Source organism: Oncorhynchus mykiss, chromosome 1 (assembly GCF_057628025.1).
Source record: "Oncorhynchus mykiss isolate SJ-2025 chromosome 1, ASM5762802v1, whole genome shotgun sequence".
Taxonomy (NCBI): Eukaryota; Metazoa; Chordata; class Actinopteri; order Salmoniformes; family Salmonidae; genus Oncorhynchus; species Oncorhynchus mykiss.
In genome coordinates this window covers 64,310,300-64,329,682 of record NC_143022.1, presented here as the reverse complement: position 1 = coordinate 64,329,682, position 19,383 = coordinate 64,310,300, and the positions used below count along the sequence as shown (strand labels likewise).

The 19,383-nt window shown below is 40.1% G+C and overlaps 1 protein-coding gene across 2 annotated transcripts in view; it reads right to left on the bottom strand.

The window, feature by feature from the left end:
- LOC110526122 (A-type potassium channel modulatory protein KCNIP2-like) overlaps window positions 1-19,383 on the bottom strand; it is a 187,213-nt gene that overhangs the window by 63,754 nt on the left and 104,076 nt on the right. The window lies entirely within an intron of this gene.

Sequence of the window (19,383 nt, the reverse complement as noted above, 5' to 3'; positions counted from 1 at the left end):
AACATAACAGCCTAACCAGCTCTGCTAGGGTGAGTCAATTTGTCAGAGTGAGGTGTTCTCTCATTATGTGTCTGGAAGTCGCTATCAAGCTAGCCAATATTAAACAGTTAGCTCGGGTGCTTGACTGCTGTTGTTAGGGCAGAATGTTCGGATCAACCCTATTAATCGGCTAGAGCGTCAGGTGTGCGCTCTAAACGCGAAACACTCTGAATTTATGAACGGACAATCTGGCAACACTGTTGCAGTCACCAAAGCTCTGGATAACATAACAGCTTAACCAGTTCTGCTAGGGTGAATAATGTTCCGTAAGCTGTTTGTTCTCTCTCACTAAGATGTCTGGAAGTAGCTAGCAAGTTAGCTTGGGTGCTTGACTGCTGTTGTTAGTACATTCGGATCAACACTTAAAGAGACGGGTGGGGCTAAAACTTAAGAGGGTGTGAACAATGCTGACCGGGTAAAGACAAAGAAGGGCTCTCCAATAGTTGTACCAAAACATTCAAAGGCTATTTTACAAGTTTATCAACTGCCAAAGCAAAATTACATTATCATTGTTCCTCAACTGTACTGTATGATATACGACATTGTAGCTCTGAGTCTCTACTTTTATCCAATGTAAAAAACACAATTCAAATTTAGCTAAATAAGACCGATTTGAGCCGGTTGGTCACATTTGTACTCCTGAACGTATTTAGGCGTGCCATAAAAAAATGAGTTAAATACTTGTTGACACAAGTTCAGCTTTTCATTTTTTATAAAAAAAATACAACATTCCACTTTGACATTATGGGGTGTTGTGTGTGTAGGCCTGTGAAAAAAAATCTCAATTTAATCAATTTTAAATTCAGGATGTAACACAACAAAATGTGGAATACGTCAAGGGGCGTGAACACTTTCTGAAGGCGGTGTAGTTGTGGAGGGTCACACAGGCCTTCACAATGGTCTCATCTTTCTCTGGGGCAACCCCAAGGACTCATCCCAGGATCCTCCATCTCGCAGCAAGGATGCCAAAGCAGTTCTCTAAAATGATTCTGCCTCTTGAGTGACGGTAATTGCAGATCTTCTTGGCATCATCAAGGCCAGAAGAACCTATGAATAAAAGAAGAATGTCAGTGTTGAAAAGTAACATGAAGGCCATTAAATATGCACAGTAACTAGTGCTTGACTTGGGCAGGAGCTCACCGTAGCTGAATACCGACACTTCACATTTTCTACTGCTTAAGTTCCTCTTATTGAATATTAGCTCAAAAGAATTGTGGATTTCTTGCACCTAAATATAAACCGTACCCACACCCAAAATGAGTACCAGTACCTATTTTAAGTCAAGCACTGACTGTAACAACTGTCTATACTTTGGACTGCACTTTTATGTGAGGCATATCATTACAACATTATAAATTGTTTTCACATAATTTAAAATATCTTACCTGGTTATGGTCACATCATGTTGACCTTCAGAGGGAATGCCTCGTCTCCGTGAAGACATTTGAGCTGAATATCATGCAAAAACGTAATAATTGAATTTATCAGTAAGACTAGTCTGCAACACCCGTATACTGGAGAGTGGAGTAAAGCAGACTTTGAATGTGAGTTAGACCCAAAAAGACATGGACTGACAAACATACAGTACCTTGCGAAAGTATTCGGCCCCCTTGAACTTTGCGACCTTTTGCCACATTTCAGGCTTCAAACATAAAGATATAAAACTGTATTTTTTTGTGAAGAATCAACAACAAGTGGGACACAATCATGAAGTGGAACGACATTTATTGGATATTTCAAACTTTTTTAACAAATCAAAAACTGAAAAATTGGGCGTGCAAAATTATTCAGCCCCCTTAAGTTAATACTTTGTAGCGCCACCTTTTGCTGCAATTACAGCTGTAAGTCGCTTGGGGTATGTCTATCAGTTTTGCACATCGAGAGACATTTTTTCCCATTCCTCCTTGCAAAACAGCTCGAGCTCAGTGAGGTTGGATGGAGAGCATTTGTGAACAGCAGTTTTCAGTTCTTTCCACAGATTCTCGATTGGATTCAGGTCTGGACTTTGACTTGGCCATTTTAACACCTGGATATGTTTATTTTTGAACCATTCCATTGTAGATTTTGCTTTATGTTTTGGATCATTGTCTTGTTGGAAGACAAATCTCCGTCCCAGTCTCAGGTCTTTTGCAGACTCCATCAGGTTTTCTTCCAGAATGGTCCTGTATTTGGCTCCATCCATCTTCCCATCAATTTTAACCATCTTCCCTGTCCCTGCTGAAGAAAAGCAGGCCCAAACCATGATGCTGCCACCACCATGTTTGACAGTGGGGATGGTGTGTTCAGCTGTGTTGCTTTTACGCCAAACATAACGTTTTGCATTGTTGCCAAAAAGTTAAATTTTGGTTTCATCTGACCAGAGCACCTTCTTCCACATGTTTGATGTGTCTCCCAGGTGGCTTGTGGCAAACTTTAAACGACACTTTTTATGGATATCTTTAAGAAATGGCTTTCTTCTTGCCACTCTTCCATAAAGGCCAGATTTGTGCAATATACGACTGATTGTTGTCCGATGGACAGAGTCTCCCACCTCAGCTGTAGATCTCTGCAGTTCATCCAGAGTGATCATGGGCCTCTTGGCTGCATCTCTGATCAGTCTTCTCCTTGTATGAGCTGAAAGTTTAGAGGGACGGCCAGGTCTTGGTAGATTTGCAGTGGTCTGATACTCCTTCCATTTCAATATTATCGCTTGCACAGTGCTCCTTGGGATGTTTAAAGCTTGGGAAATCTTTTTGTATCCAAATCCGGCTTTAAACTTCTTCACAACAGTATCTCGGACCTGCCTGGTGTGTTCCTTGTTCTTCATGATGCTCTCTGCGCTTTTAACGGACCTCTGAGACTATCACAGTGCAGGTGCATTTATACGGAGACTTGATTACACACAGGTGGATTGTATTTATCATCATTAGTCATTTAGGTCAACATTGGATCATTCAGAGATCCTCACTGAACTTCTGGAGAGAGTTTGCTGCACTGAAAGTAAAGGGGCTGAATAATTTTGCACGCCCAATTTATCAGTTTTTGATTTGTTAAAAAAGTTTGAAATATCCAATAAATGTCGTTCCACTTCATGATTGTGTCCCACTTGTTGTTGATTCTTCACAAAAAAATACAGTTTTACATCTTTATGTTTGAAGCCTGAAATGTGGCAAAAGGTCGCAAAGTTCAAGGGGGCCGAATACTTTCGCAAGGCACTGTAGTTCCAACATCTTACTATTTTCTCAAGGATTTTGTATAGAACCATAGCTAATACACCACCCTAACTCCTCCAACTCCACTGACTCATTCCTCCGAAATGCGGCTGCAAACCGATATTGGACTGAACGAGAGAAGCATCGATTGTCAGACAGGCCAGACAGAGCATCAGAGAGGGACGCAAAGAAAAGTGAGTGCGGTGTCGTCGGAGATGGGCTAGTTAATAAGTGTGTACCAATTTGTTCACCCAACTTACAAAATAACACATTGGTTTCCTTACCCTGTAAGCAGTCCTGCGACATGGTATGACAATTCATGCTCTGGTTTAGTTTTCCTGGTGCTGTTTCAAAAACAACAAAAAATCCCATTCAAATCATGGGACCGCGCATCATGACGTGTTTATTAGGATAACCTATGGTCTATTGTATTTCACAGGCCATAGTCGAATTAATGAACTCTCTGCTGGAGAAAGGCAGCGCTTTGAGGGGGCTACAGAAAACATTATGTCTGATGTGGAGACATACCCAGAAGACCCCAACTTGCTTTTCGTGAGATCCCCACCCTGGTGCCCACTTGAGTTCGAGAACTTAATCGCATCAGTAGACCAGAGAAGGGTGAGAGGTACACTCTTAGAAAATGCTATTTGAACCTTGAAGAGAAACCCTTTGAATAACCATTTTTGGTTGAAGGTAGAACTGATGTCGGGACCTTGACAAACTTTACGTGAGTTGACTGATGACCATGAAAACACACAAGACTGATGGCTGTAACACTGATGAGGTGTGAGTGTCAAGAGAGCAACCCTTATCACTGTCTTTAGTGTCAGCACTTCTCAGCAAGTAGAGGGGATGTCACAGACAGGACACAGAAGTACTCAGGATCTGTAGTGCCCATTGAGTGGTTTTTACACTTTCTGTCACATCAGAAAGCGTATTTTGAGTGAGCACAGATACCAGTTTTTACAGTAACAGTTAAACATTTTGGACACCACTCTCACTAAGGGCAAACCAGATGGGATGGCGTATCGCTGCAGCATGCTGTGGTAGCCATGCTGGTTAAGTGGGCCTTGAATTCTAAATACATCACAGACAGTGTCACCAGCAAAGCATCCCCACACCATCACACCTCCTCCATCTGTTCACCTACTCTGCGTCTCACAAAGACATGGCAGTAGGAACCAAAAATCTCAAATTTGGACTCATCAGACCAGTCTCTTCTTCTTATTGGTGTCCTTTAGTAGTGGTGTCTTTGCAGCAATTCAACCATGAAGGCCTGATTCACACTGTCTCCTCTGAACAGTTGATGTTGAGATGTGTCTTTTACTTGAACTCTGTCAAGCATTTATTTGGGCTGCAATTTATGAGGCTGGTAACTCTAATGAACTTATCCTCTGCAGCAGAGGTAACTCTGGGTCTTCTTTTCCTGTGGCAGTCCTCATGAGAGCCAGTTTCATCATAGCGCTTGATGGTTTTTGCGACTGCACTTGAAGAAATTTTTCAGAATTGACTGACCTTCATGTCTTAAAGTGATGATGAACTGTTGTTGTTCTTTGCTTATTTAAGCTGTTTTTTTTAGATAATACGGACTTGGGTCTTTAACCAAATAGTGCTATCTTCTGTATACGACGCCTACCTTGTCACAACACAACTGATTAGCTCAAACGCATTAACCTGTTGCGACTCTAGGGGCAGTATTTTCATTTTTGGAAAAAACACTTTCCCGTTTTAAAAGGGATATTTTGTTGTCAGGACAAGATGCTAGAATATGTATATAATTGACAGCTTAGGATAGAAAACACTCTAACGTTTCCAAAACTGTAAAGATATTGTCTGTGAGTATAACAGAACTGATGTTGCAGGCGAAAGCCTGAGAAAAATCCAATCCGGAAGTGCCCCATATTTTGAAAGCGCTGCGTTCCAATGAGTCCCTGTTGAGCTGTGAATGTGCTATCAACCAGCTTACGCTTTCTACGTATTCCCCAAGGTGTCTACAGTAGTTTTATGCTTTTATGTTGAAGAATAACCGTAAGTGGTCACCTGATGGCTCCCAGGGTGACTCTCGCGTAAAATACAGAGGTAGCCATTACTCCAATCGGTCCTACTGAAAAACTAATTGTCCAGACGGATATATTATCGAATAGATATTTGAAAAACACCTTCAGGATTGATTATAAACAACGTTTGCCATGTTTCTGTCGATATTATGGAGCTAATTTGGAATATTTTTCGCCGTTTTCGTGACTGCAATTTCCGGGCGATTTCTCAGCCAAACGTGGAGAATAAACGGAGCTATTTCGCCTCCAAAAATAATATTTTTGGAAAAAAGGAACATTGGCTAGCTAACTGGGAGTCTCGTGAGTGAAAAGATCCGAAGCTCATCAAAGGTAAACGATTTAATTTGATTGCTTTTCTGATTTCCGTGACCAAGTTACTTGCTGCTAGCTGGACAAAATGCTATGCTAGGCTATCGATATACTTACACAAATGCTTGTCTAGCTTTGGCTGTAAAGCATATTTTGAAAATCTGAGATGACAGGGTAATTAACAAAAGGCTAAGTCTCAATATATTTCATTTGTGATTTTCATGAATAGGAATATTTTCTAGGGATATTTATGTCCGTTGCGTTATGCTAATTAGTGTCAGGCGATGATTATGCTCCCACATGCGGGATGGGGAGTCAGTAGGAAAGAAGTTACACAAATTAACTTTTATTGAGGCAACCTTGTTAATTTAAATGCATTCCAGGTGAGTACCTCATGAAGCTGGTTGAGAGAGTGACAAGAGTGTGAAAAGCTGTCATAAAGGCAAAGGGTGGCTACTTTGAAGAATCTCAAATATAAAATATATTTTGATTTGTTTAACACTTTTTTGGTTACTACATGATATAGATAGATACATAGATGTGGTATTTAATAGTTTTGTTGTCTTCAGTATCATTCTACAATGTAGAAAATAGTAAAATAAAGAAAAACCCTTGAATGAGTAGGTGTGTCCAAACTTTTGACTGGTACTATACATCTTCAGAGAGGTCAGGAAGTGACAAGACCCACCCGCCCTAATAAACCATTGGCAACCGCCCGACTCTATGTGATGAAGTAAAAAATTTGAGGCCCGTACCCGACCTTAACCCGCAAATACAGACAATGCATTTTGGTAGGCTATTTGTTAGTCAACATACAGTGCCTTGCGAAAGTATTCGGCCCCCTTGAACTTTGCGACCTTTTGCCACATTTCAGGCTTCAAACATAAAGATATAAAACTGTATTTTTTTGTGAAGAATCAACAACAAGTGGGACACAATCATGAAGTGGAATGACATTTATTGGATATTTCAAACTTTTTTAACAAATCAAACCATCTCCAATAGACAGAAACGTGCTATATGGCAGACCAATCCAAACTCATCTTTCGGCATGTCCAGCTCACGCATTATGTCAGCCAATCATGGCTAGTGGGAAGGTTGCTGACTTTTTCTATGGTTAAACCAACTAGGCTCGTAATTAACAATTTTATTTACAGATGGCAGATTTACAGATGGCATATAAGTTTGACATTAAGGCACATGAAAGTTCACATGTTCGAGAAGGAATTTCTGCCAAAAAACACACTTTTATAAAAATAAAAAAATGCTAAAGTTCAAACAGCTCTCCTAGGAAGTGGTGACTTGCAACATACGCCTAGTTTCCTGAATCGGCTCACATTTGAGAAGTTCAGGTTGTTCCTCGTGGTTTCAGTATGTTTTCTTCCGTTTGGTGCCTAATGAACACAGCCCTGTTTATCTTAAAGCCCATCAGTGTCATATGAGTTTGAGACTAAGTGAAAACCTATTTACAAACAATAAGTCTGGTTGAGCTGTGTTAGTATTCCATTGACAACCCAACCTCTGAATGCAATCCCCAACCTTTGAATGCAATCACTAGCATTTAAACAACGTGAACGTTTTGAGACAGATTTCAAATCTATTGAGTATTCAGATGGTTGGATGAGAGTGAAATGAAAAAGGCTTGACTTGATGTAGAAGGAGATAAATGATAAGGAGCTCAATTAAGTATCTTAATTGAGAAACATCCTTCCCTCTTCCATACACATTCTGTCCATTTCTCTCTTTCTCTCTCAATTTCAATTAAATTAAATTAAATTTGCTTTATTACATATTGCCAAAGCTTTCTTTGGAGATTTACAATATTAACATAATTAACATAATAATTATCATTATTGTCAGTAACAACAATGATCAAGGATCAAAATAACCATACATTGAACAATAACAATAAGCATAGAGGACTTGTGCAGGTTGATTGGTCTGTCAGATACGGTTCCTCATCTTATGCCAGGGAGCAATGTAGTGCTCTAGCTCTCTCTCCACAGCTCCCTCTCTCACCTCACATCTATCTTTTTCCATTTCTCTATTCCCACCTTTCACATGGTCTTCTCTTCCCTTGTCTCTTGCCCTCCAATACCTCTCCCTAACTTCAACTCCCCCTCCTGCTTTCTCTCTGCAGTACTCAGTAGGAGTCATAGTGAGAGTGTTTCAAGGTCATCTCTCTCCAAGATCTCGTCTCGCTAGCTGACTGGAGTAGACAAGCAATTCCCACAAGCTAGTCACACACTTTTACCGGTCTAGAAACACTCGCATACACACAGGCGCACACATGCACACACACACAAACAAGGGACGCAGGCAGGCACACACACAATGACTGTGTGTGTGTGTTTGAGTGTGTCTGTGTTCGGAAGATCCTGCTTCTAGAGGTCAAATTTGGGCCACACGCACGGACAAACATGCACGCATATAGGTTAATCTTGGCTACGAACCCAAAGTTAATCCAAATTTAATGGAAGAGAGAGACAGGGAACAATGTGTGTGTGTGTGTGTGTGAATGGAGAGATCCCTCAGGCGTTTAATAGCTATAGTTAGACTGGATTTATTCACCGCTGTGATAGCTATAGTTAGATTACATTTATCCACCTGCCATAGTAGGACGTCACACACACACACACACACACACACACACACACACACACACACACACACACACACACTGAAGAATGCGTCATAGGTTTAGCTGTTACTTTAAGCTTTCTAAGCTTCTAATGACTAAAGATCTGTGTGAAAAGACACTGATTAGAAAATGTATTATTTACCAAAATACTACTAACAATGTCCATGAAATCATGAGCTAGTCATTATGTTGAGAAGTGTATTTTCTGACTGTCGATTACAGATGATGTGCAGGTGTGTGTTTGCGTTCGCGTTGGTGTGTGCACTTACATGCGTACTTGCGTGTTTGGACAGAAGGAAAGGAGGAGATGAAGGGAGGAGAGGAAGCAAATGTAGAAGTGAGAAGTGTTTCATAGAATGAGAAAGAGATTGAAGATTGAGAGGAGCGAAAGAGGAGATGATAAGGAGGACAGGAGTAGAAGAAGAGGAAAAACATGGCGAAGAAGAGTACAGAGGTGAAGGGCGATGAACGGAATGAGTGATTGTTACGTACAGCCCCTGTCATTCTCTAGGTGTAGTACACTGTATATACAGTAGAGACACAGTCTAATTGCTCCCAGAAAAGCCTGGTGATATATGCCTATAATGATATAGCGGTAATCGGTCTCGATAAGAGATATAGGCTTGCGTTTCAACACCCAGAATGAGTCTGGGGACAGAGAGGGAAAGAGGGGAGAGCGCAAGGTATATTTTTATACGCACAACCAATGTGAGGTTGAGCAGAAAGGTCAGGAGAGAGGAGACAGCTACTTCACACATACTGATGACGGGGCAAATGTGCAAAAGAGAGATAGAAATGGAGAGCTCTGCATATTTCAGCACCACAGACCTGGATAGAGCTCTTTAGAGATAGAGCTCTCCTTGTTTCAGCACCAGGGACAGGGATAGGGATAGAGCTGTTTTAAGAGTAAAGCCTCTTATTTCAGCACCACGGACAGGGCTAAAGCTGTTTAGGGCTAGAGCACTCCTTGTTTCAGCATCACATACAGGACTAGAGCTGTTTAAGGATAGAGCTCTCCTTGCTTCAGCACCAAAGACAGGGATAGAGAGAGTAAACGAAACATACAAACTAAAAGCACACACACACACATAGACACACAGCGTGCTGCACCTCCCATTCACACAGGGCCAACAGCTGGTGGTACTTGAAGAGGCTGGCATCTACTCTTTCTCCTAAATGCCTCGAGAATTTCAGTCACACAACCACGTGTGTGTGTGTGTGTGTGTGTGTGTGTGTGTGTGTGTGTTTCCAAGCTCATAAATTCTCAAAGGGGAAGTAGAGGGGGGAGGGAAAGGAAGGAGAGAGGGGGAGAAAGAGAGAGATGCCTATGACAGCCATGGGAGAGACAGAAAAAGGCAGGGACAGATGCACGCATGCATGCACGCACACAAACACGCACACACACACACACACACACACACACACACACACACACACACACACACACACACACACACACACACACACACACACACACACACACACACACACACACACACACACACACACACACACACACACACACACACACACACGTGCACACAAACACACACACAAACACAAACACAGATAATGATCAATAAGGCAAGGGTTCTATCCCCCTATTCCCCTGGCAACCATTAGTACATCAACATCTGAATTTTGGAAACATTTAGAGAGAGGGTGGGATAGAGAGAGCTCTACAGTGTGTGCAGACTTTAGGTTCAGCCTTGGTCCTAAAGCAACACCCGATTCACCAATATAATCATAAAGACTGTGATTAGTGTAATAAGGTAGTTAGTGAAGGGCTGGCAATAAAGCCTGAACACCCTATAGCTCACCAGTACCATGAATGAAAGAATACACTCCTCCATTCTCTTCTCTCATCATCTTTCTCTTTTGTCATTTCCTCTCCTCCTCACCCTGTCCTCCCGTATCCATTCATCTCCTTCTGTCCCTTCATATTCTAAATGGGATGTAATGTTTTGCAGGTCCCCAGGACATTGGGAGAAGCAGTCACACCGTACTAAAAAATACAATAAAAAAATCTAAACAAATGCCTAGACCTGGGATTGAACTCACCGTCTATGGAGCAGGGGCTCACTGCTTCGACCACTGCACAATCCATCCGAAATGTGTTAGGCCAGTCTTAATTCATGGCTAAACTTAACCATGGAGTTGTTTTTCTGTTTTATTCCTATCCCAAAGCTTAATCCTTCATTTAACCAATCAGAATTAATGGCTGAACTTCATTAACCATATCCCAAACCTTAATCCTTAATTTAACCAATCAGAATTAAACCCTGAACTGTTAATCCAATCGGAAATAATGTTTGAATTTAACTCAAGTTGTTTTTTGTTTGAACCCTATCCAAAACCTTAACGCTTAACCCAGTAGAATGAATCCATTAACTAAACCGTAGGGTTGTTTCTGTGAGCCTAAACTGTCTAGACCTCATGTGGGAGCTGTGTGCCTAAATGGGTCTTTCTATAAATAATGGGGCAAATGTGTGACATTGGGGTAAACATTTCTAAATGGTTTGAAACTCAAATAAAAAGGATGCTCATGCAGTTCCACGTGTACTTAAGAGGAATAGAAGTGACCATATGCAAATTGGCCCATAACTCCACCTATACAACAACGTAGACCTAGGTGTGTCTGATCTGAGAGTTGCTCCAGGCATCTAGCCTAAGCATACACGAGAGATAACCACTATGTCCCCCTCAAAAACGAAATTGGGTTTCCAGAAAAAGGAAAGAAAGGAAACTCACTACGAGGAAAAAAATAGCTCACTACGAGTAGAAGGATTCGAGTGGTAAGTCAGTGCAGACGGCTTGCCGAACTGAGTAGTCTAGCTAGCCAATATAGCTAGCTTGATCGCTTGCTAGCTACAGGTAGCTGCCTACCGTGGACTCACTCGGCTCGGGCAGAGCAGTAATTACTAACATGATGATGATGAGCCACCACTACCAGCTATGGCTAGCTAATTAGCTATTATTTAGATATTATTATAACTGTATTCCCCAATATTTGTGTGATATTTGTTAGCTAGCTAGACTAAAATTGAAACCTAACATGTAGCCTACCTATCCATACTGTAGATGCTACTACTACTACTACTACTACTGCTATAGACAAAAATTCCGACGTGTGTCTATTACCTGAAGTTGAAACAGAGGACCTTGGAGGTGAGGCAGTTGTTTTGTAGCAGCAGCAGCAGCATAACACACTTAAACACGTATTCTATTTGATATGTATACTATTAAACAGTATTAGTATAGAGCAGCAGAAGCTTATAGTTAGCACATTTAAAAACACATATTGTTCAGTACGTTGTTTAATCTGAAACATTCTGATTTCTATGTTAGGGGCCTGGTAGGTTTTTTTTCTTGGTGCCCCAAAATTTTGGCAATGCCGCTACCTAGGACTATACATCCTTTGGTTCATACAGACATTGGCAAGTCAAATTCAAGGACTTTCAGGGACTCTTTCAAGCACTTAATTGTAAATTAAGGACATCAGTGTTAAACAATTGCATAATTTATATCATTGTACATATAGGGCATAATATAGAACCCCCCTCGCCCAAAAGCATGCAAAAGTAAAAAATAGTTTTAAAGTAGGCCTTTACCAATTGAAGTATGATTTATTTTGGCCTTGCCAATGCATTGATATTCAAATTATTATTACATTCTAAAATATGTGAGAATAATGAGGACATTAAATGACTAAATAGATTGAATGTATGAATGGCGATTTTTCTGTAGCCTACAGTATGTGGCCTACACAGGCACACATAATAAAGCCATGAATAGCATTAATCTCATCATTTGAATCTCAACTTCGCTGTTTTTATTATGAGAAGTAACCAAAAACCAGGTTCCTTTTTTAAAGGAAGGATTTCTACGGAAAACCAAGTTTTGAAGTCTAATAACCACATGTGGTTTTACCACAAGAGAGTAGCACAACACCCTACAATTGAAGTGGCGGGAAACAAACAACAGTTGCCACATCTCTCACAAAAAAAAAAATGATACAAAAATGTAATCACAGATAATTATGAGGGAGCAGGAGAACTTATCAAGCACCAAATTGAGGAGATGTCTGATTTTCAAGGTAGGCCTATTCCAGTACTTTCATTTCTGAGCTCCAAACTCATGTTCAAGAAGTCTACTTCAAGCCCCTTGTATTGTTTCCCTCTAGAGTTGATGTCCGCGCCTCACGGAAATCCAATTAGCATAATAAAACAAATCTTCATCAAAATCTGTCTCTTTAAGCTACAGATATCTGTTTTTTTTTTGCATGGGCTGCATATCAATCCACCGCATCCGCCAATGGCGGCCTTCTGCATTTGCGGTGGAAGGTGGCCGAGCTACAGCTGCTTGTCAGACCATGAGACATCCCAAACATTGGTCTTGTCACAAAAACAAAAACAGCCTACTAACTAATTTGACCGCTCTATGGAAAGATGAGACTCTCACAAACACGATGGTGTTCTTCGTTTTGCTCTGCGACCCCCAAAAGGGGGTGGAACCATTTGATATTTTATTATATTTTATTAGGATCTATTTTAGTCCTAATTTGGACTAATCTTCCAAGGGTCCTTAAACATTAAAATACAATATATAATACAATCATTTTCACATATAACACACATACAACACACAAACAAACATAATGCACTGACATATTGACCAGATAAATACTCTAACAGTCTGAATTGATAGATTGATTCCTTCATTTACCATAGTCCCGCACAACCTCCCAATTTATTATATTTAAATGGTTCTAAAGTATTGTTTGAATTTATATAATGAAAGGTTTCTGATTTTTTGTCTCTTTTCTGTCTAGATAACACATAGATGGTGGAAAATCTATTCCTAGTATTTACTGAATGTCTGTCTCTTACCAGCTGAATACTGTTGTGAATAGAACTTGGCCGTTTTAAATGGTGTACATTGTGAAATAAAATAAGCATGTCTTTTTTCAATTATCTTGTTGATTTAATGACCAACCAAGAGCATTGAGCATGACTACAACAGAAGAACCATATCTCCACCTTAAAACAATCCTTGCTGTCCAATTTGCAGCCTCCTAATTTAACTTGCTGATGCATTTCCCCAGAACACAGAACAGTAGTTCACCTGACTCCCAATTAATACTTGGGCTGTTTGCTTAAGAATCTTTCCCGGTAAATAATTAGTTATCCTTCTGATCATGCATGTATTGTTTTTTATACATAGATTAGTTATTTGAGACGACAATGATAGGCAGTTGTCTAGCTGCACCCCTAGTAGTGTGGTTTCTGCCAGTTCCTCAATTTGTACTTCCCCCCCATACTTAATTGTATCCCATGCTGTGTTGGCCTTTTCCTGGTGGAACATACCAACATAACCTTGGTTTTCTTGGTGTTCAAAACAAGTTTGTTCCAGGCAAACCTGCTCCCTGATATTTCTCAGATCTACTTGTAGAGCTTGCTGTACCTGTGGAACCGATTGTATTGCTGTATAAACTGTAATACCATCTACAAGTATAGTAGCTTGAGTTTCAGATAAGGCACAAGGAAGATTGTTGGTATATATTAAGTAAAGAAGTGGCCCAAGGCAGCTGCCCTGTGGTATTCCGCAGTTTAAAGCACGAGGGGAAGAAAACGACCCATTGATCTAGGTGGACTGTTTCCTGTAAGTTATATATGACTGTACCCAATTCAATGCTGCCTTCTTAAACCCATAATGCAATAATTTTTTTTCATGATCCACTAAATCAAATGCACTAAAATCTGAAAATAGTACACCCACAAACCTGCCAGTATCCATAGCATTGAGCCACTGGTCAGTCATGTCAACCAATGCAGTAGTAGTGGAATGATTTTTATGTTAAGCATGCTGATTGGCTGTAATCAGATCATTATTTTCCATGTACTCCCATACTTATCTACTCATAATACCGTCCAATATCTTACTGAGTGAAGGGAGTTCACTAATTGGTTGACTATTGGGAGGAGTAATGGGTTCTTTGCTGTCTTTCTGGATTGGACACAGTTTCGCATGCTTCCATACAATTGCAAATGTCCCCTTTTCCAGTTACCAATTAAATATGTATTTCAGTGAAGCTGCAATCTGGGGAGCAGCATAGCGAAGTTAAATCTTTGCCATAAAATTATAACCTGTATATTTACCATTGGGTAATAACTTCAATAGGTTTAATAGCTCATATACTGACACCATTTGTAGACTAAAAGGGAAAGTTGTTTTTTTGCTCATAATATGATCATCATTCCATTGGACAATAGCTTATTTGCTCATTAAATAAAAGTTTTTTGTAAAAAAAAATCTGCAAAATGATTGCCAAAATCAGCTGGTTTTGTTATTGTTCTCCCGTCAACATCCACACTAGATGGGCACGATGAAATAGATGAACCAAGTAAGCCCTTAACTGTATCCCATACCTTTTTAAAAAGCATTATTGTAAAATCAATTTTCTCTTTGATTTAATTTAACTGCATAATTACGTCGTGTTCTTTAATTCTGTTAATCAATTTCTAGTTTAGATTTGGCTGCTAAGACTTTTGTGATATTTTTTTTTAGAAAATGCCTCACCCAGTTCAACATCAGTCCATGGAGGTGGACGCGCCCCGACTGTACTCTTTCTTACTGGGACATGATGGTCCATTACCTCAGTTAGCAAATCAATAAAACATTCTGTAGCGTGATTTAAATCATCCTCTAGATAAATCAGCTCCCAGGGTATAGCAGCCAATTCATTTTGAAATAGCTCATGACTAAACGTTTTACAATTTCTCTTGACCACAATCCTTTGGGAGTTTCTTTGGAACCTTGGTGTTCATGGTTATGTTCACAATATTATGGTCAGTCCAGCCCACTGGCATTGATCTGGCTATTAAGCATTGCAATGGTATATTACAGAAGATCAGATCAATGCACGTGTCCGAACGGTGACCTAACTTAGTTGATGATCTAGTAGTATCATTAACCATTTGTTTCAAACCACAGCTCTCGGCATATCTCATTAATTGAGTTCTATTTCAATTATCGTGATCCTTCCCATTTATATTAAAATTACCCAAGATAAATACATCTCTGTTACTATCTGTGGCCTGGTCAAACCCAGTGCATAAGTCATCCAGATAGGACACCTTAGAGCTAGGAGGTCTATATACACACATCCTACCAATATGGGTGCCTGGTGAGGCAGATGTACTTGAGCCAATAGTGCCTCTATTTGACATATCTGATTACATTCTGTTACTTTTAGATTACTTTCCACTTAAGAGACATTAAAAGAAGACAACAATGTATGTTACCAATTGAACGACATCTATTGCAGGATAAATCATTGATAAAGTTTACATAGCCAGGCATATATGGATGTTACATGTTACTTTATGGGTTGGTTATGTAGGCTTCTTCTAACCCATCGCTTTCTACTACATATCATTTTATACGATAACATTTTATCTTTACATTAAAAACCAAAGTATATCAGAATTCCAGTCATTCCAATAAATGTTATAACCCTTGATCTTCAAGAATATGACTTGGAAATATGGAAGTATACTGTCAATTAGTCAAATTGTTTTACCTGAGCATGATCCCAAAACTAAGGACTTATTAGCCAGCTCTACTCTGTTGTTTGCGGAGAAGTGTCAAAGATTTTTTTTCCTGCCAACATCCGTTCTGAATTTCAAGTCATCCTCGAAGTAATCATCTAGTTTTTCAAAAGTATCGGTAATCTGATTACAATATTTCTGCTGGTAACGTAACAGATTACAGTTACCGTTTTTTTTGTAATCTGTTCCTCCCCAACCCTAATCACCAAGGAGACTAGTTGATTCAACGCTTTTCCTTCATGATGGGATACAGTTTTTTCTCCTTTCACTGATCTCCGTGGGGAAGTGATCATTCATTCCAAAATCAGTGTTTCTGAGTTCCCTGCCCCTGCTCTTCGCCATTTCCTTTTGCTTAAAATGTTCAAAACATGGAATAACAGCCCCGTGTCCTATTCCCAGAGGCCTTACCCATTCTATGGACTCTGGAGGAAGTGACATTATGCACGACATCCTGCTAATAACTAACCGAGACCCCAAAAAGGGGGGTGTAACCGTCTGAATTCGGTATCACTGATCTGCCAACCTCTGTCTGTAGCGTCCAAACAGTTTGGGCTACACACTAATACAATTTGCTCTAGGAAGCCCACAATCCTCACAAGACTCACCTGAAGGTAGCCCGGTACCAGTTGAAAAAATTAATGAAAGTACCTAAAGTGCCTAAAAAAAGGGTTAAATGTGTCTATTTTTTTATATGAAGTTTCCTGACCTTTCTCATATCTCTCAGATATAGGACAGACACTTCAAAACAGACTAGTCTATCCTACACAATTGGGCACTGTAGACTCGTGTCCAATCCGAGGCACAGAAACATGAAAATGTAGGCTTGGCCCTCATTTATGCGCTCTCTGACACCTGGAGTTGGAAGACCGAGAACAATGCCAAAGGAACAATGCCAAAGGACAAGTCAGCCTTTCCCACTTCCGAGGGGGAAAATGTTTCTACAGTATTCAGAGGTCTGACTGTTGAATGTGATAGAATAGTCCTATAGTTTCAATGTTTGGTATCTACACTTATCTGAAACTTGTTCAATGAGGAAAATGATGATGCTATTTACAGTATATGGATGTATTATCACTGTGGTAACTTGTATCTGTACAGGGTGAACTCTAAATGACTCTCAAAAAGATTCTATCGTCATCTCATTTATATTGGCCTCATCCCCCACATATGCATTAATAAGATGCTGTGACACCCTGTGGAGATTGGGCCTTGCTGGTCAGGTTACACTGTAAACTTGGTATCGCTTGATTGGTCAATGGTGGTTGGTCTTGGGTTGAAAGGTTACACCTTCAGATGTTATAACTGGAATGAAATGCCTTTGTTCTCTCTCTCTTATCATGTATCCAGTCCATAGAGGAAGGTTGCATGATCAGTTCTGATGTCCTAGGCTTCTAGGCCTTTGGCCTAGTAAGAATATCTTTGTTCATGCTTTGTCCTGTAAGTTAACCTTAGGATCTGTGTGCTAGGAATAATGTCTTGTAATGCTTGTTAATGCCTTGTACCTTCAGCTTTGTGCCTTGTATTTTAATCCATTCATTGTACAATGTTAATTAAATATATGCCTTTGATATAGACCATTCTCAGACCAATTACTGCTGGTCTACGTCAACGTATTGCCTAATGCTTGAGTGTATATTTTAATTATCTTTGAAGTCAGATTTTTATTAGGCTAACTGCTTAGTCTTATTACGAGTCATACGTGAGGATTTTATCATATCATTAATACTGTATATACACATGTCAAATATTACTGCCCACTACAAAAACATGAACTCATTACCTTGATGCTTTCTCTGTTAAATCTAACAAGACCCTGCTGGACATAAAGCAGACAACCGATTATCAGCATCAAGTTGCTAGGGTATTAGATCCAACGTGGATCCAGGCACAACTGTCTTCACCGGCGTAACGAATGAGACAACACAAATATTCTGGACATTCTTTGCGAACACCTTTTTTCCAGCACTTGGGCTGTTGTTGCATCGCATGTTCGATCACAACAGCTGTTTGTCTCTTGACTGTCACTCAGAAAATTCCTTTTTTTCGATCAGATGTGTGAAAATATCACAGCATAACTAATCATCTGGACACCAAATGTGCATCCAACAAGTATTATTGAAGAACCACATTAATTACAGTATCGATTTAGCTTTTAATTATCGAAGTAAGGTTACTCTTTCGGTTAGAAGCATTCGATTTCGCAATGCATACATTATTTGGGATTTGTTTGCCCATGAAAACGAAACATAAGGAGACTTGAAACGTTACACTGCTTTTCTGAGATCTTTACACAAAAACATGTCCGACAGCTAGATCCAGGGTTCTTACAGGGATGAAGTTCAATGTCTAATTTAATTGATTAATGCTTAATATATAATATAATGGCAACTTACACTGCCATAAATGCAAGGACCGAAAATTAATCAACTCTTGAATTTTATTGAACATATGTTTGATCCCCCTTATATGTGACTCGTTTCAGGAAACTAGTCGTATGTCGCACGTCACTACTTCACAGGAGTAGCATTTTAACATACATTTTTGATCAAAATGTGTTTTTGGGCAGAAATGCCTTCTGGAACATGTGAACTTTCATGTGCCTTAATAACAAACTTATATTCCATCCATAAATACGAATAAAATTGTTAAATTACGGGCTTAGTTGTTTTAGCCACGGAAAAAGACAGGAACCTTTCCACTAGCCATGATTGGCTGAGATAATGGTTGGGCTGGACATGCTGGGAGATGAGCTTGGATTGTAGCATGCTTCTGTCTACAACGTGAGCTGTTCAGTATGTGTTGACAGTGCTTTCTACTGCACCATTTATGAAAGATATAACATTAGCCATTGAGTACTACAAAGGTTTTACTACTTTTATCAAAAACATTGATGCCTTGAATTTAGCAGGCGGTATCGACAGATCCGTTGGAAAAAGTGACGGGCTACTTTCTCCACACGCCACAGTCAGTGTGAACCAGAGTGTGTTGACAAAAAAGGCCAAACAAGATGTATCTTTAAACAAAACGGAGTTAAGTGGTTCCAGTCTGCCGTGAAGCGTTAATCAATGTTTAAGGGTTAGAGTCTAGCTACATTTTCTAACTTTGTCAGAAAGTAGTTTATTTTATTATTATTATTATTATTGTATTTTACCCCCTTTTTCCTCCCCAATTTCTATGATGTCTCATCGCTGCAACTCCCCAACGGGCTCGGGAGGTGAAGGTCGAGTCATGCGTCCTCCGAAAACATGACCCACCAAACGACGCTTCTTAACACCCACCTGCTTAACCCGGAAGCCAGCCACACCAATGTGTCGGCAGAAAAACCGTTAAACTGACGACCAAGGTCAGCATGCAGTCACCGGCCTGCCACAAGGGGTCTCTAGAGTGCGATGAGCCAAGTAAAGCCTCGCCGGCCAAACCCTCCCCTAACCCAGACGACGCTGGGCCAATTGTGCATCGCCCTATGGGACTCCCAATAATGGCCGATTGTGACACAGCCCTGGAACAAACCCGGATATGTAGTGACGCCCCTGCAG